This window comes from Octodon degus, unplaced genomic scaffold (assembly GCF_000260255.1).
Source record: "Octodon degus isolate 3935 unplaced genomic scaffold, OctDeg1.0 scaffold00141, whole genome shotgun sequence".
Taxonomy (NCBI): Eukaryota; Metazoa; Chordata; class Mammalia; order Rodentia; family Octodontidae; genus Octodon; species Octodon degus.
The window spans coordinates 6080493-6081897 of record NW_004524717.1 but is presented as its reverse complement, the minus strand read 5'-3'; the positions used below and the strand labels follow the sequence as shown (position 1 = coordinate 6081897).

The 1405-nt window shown below is 39.4% G+C and overlaps 1 pseudogene; it reads left to right on the top strand.

The window, feature by feature from the left end:
* Positions 1–251: 251 nt before the first annotated feature.
* LOC101578181 lies at positions 252–840 on the top strand (annotated as a pseudogene).
* Positions 841–1405: the final 565 nt, after the last annotated feature.

The following is a 1405-nucleotide window of genomic DNA, read 5'->3' as shown; positions in this document are numbered from 1 at the left end:
CACCAAAACCCCCCAAAAAACTAGAATTGGAGGTGCCATCTGATCCACTTAGTCCCTTTCTACTTATATTACCAGAAGAATTAAAAGTGTCACACCTCAGTGATATATGTGCACCTATGTTTATAATAGCTCAATTTGTAATAGCTAGATATTGGAAACAATCCAAATACCTATTAACCAAGGAATGGATACAAAATATGCAGTCTTGATTGTCCCGAGCACCTCCGAACACCGAGCAGGCTGCCGCCACTATGAAGATCTGGACTTTGGAGCATGTATTTGACCACCCGTGGGAAACTGTTACCACAGCTGCGATGCAGAAGTACCCAAACCCTATGAACCCAAGTGTGGTCGGGGTTGACGTGCTGGACAGACACGTAGATCCTTCGGGTGAGCTGCACAGCCACAGACTTCTCAGCACCAAGTGGGGACTGCCTTCCATCATGAAGTCTATTATTGGTGCAGCAAGAACCAAAACATACATGCAAGAACATTCTGTAGCTGATCATGTGAAGAAAACAATGGAACTCAAATCTACTAATATTTCTTTTACAAATATGGTTTCAGTAGATGAGAGACTTATATACAAACCACATCCTCAGGACCCAGAAAAGACTGTCCTGACTCAGGAAGCCATAATCACGGTGAAGGGAGTCAGCCTGAGCAGTTACCTGGAAAGACTAATGGCCAGCACAATATCTTCCAATGCTAATAAAGGCCGAGAAGCAATGGAATGGGTAATACGTAAATTAAATGCTGAGATTGAAGAATTGGCAGCTTCAGCAAGAGGAAGCATAAGGACACCCATGATGGCAGCGGCTTTTGTAGAGAAATGATAGAGAACATTGGTACACAGCACCAGGTCTCTCCAAGCTGGCAATGCATTTATTTGTTATTTTTTAAAAAACAACTATATTTTAGGTCAATTTTTTTTGATAAACTGGAGTAAAGCTTTGTGATTTTCATCAAAAGATAAAGTACAGGTGTTATAAATCACAGGGATCATCTGATATGAGTATAACTTGAAATAACTAATTGTTAGGGTTGCAGTATTTATTGAAATGTAACTTTTTATAAAAGCATTAGCAAAAATTAATATTGACAGTGAGTCTTCATAAGGTGGAATGTTGAAGCTTTTCAGACAGCAGGACTTTCCCTGCTGTGGACCAAGCAGAGCTGCCTTTACACACACAGGTTGCTGTGCTGCTGCAAACTAGACCTGGGGCGTACTTAAAAGGAGGGATCACATAGTTGTAAAAGACATTAATTAATTTGTATAAAATAACTTGCTCTGCTAGAAACCACCGTGTTTTGATCTAGTACTTAAATGACAGTTTTGAAGTAAAATTATCACTACAGTAATATATGGCTCCAACAGAAATATTATTTTATTTTATTAAAGGGA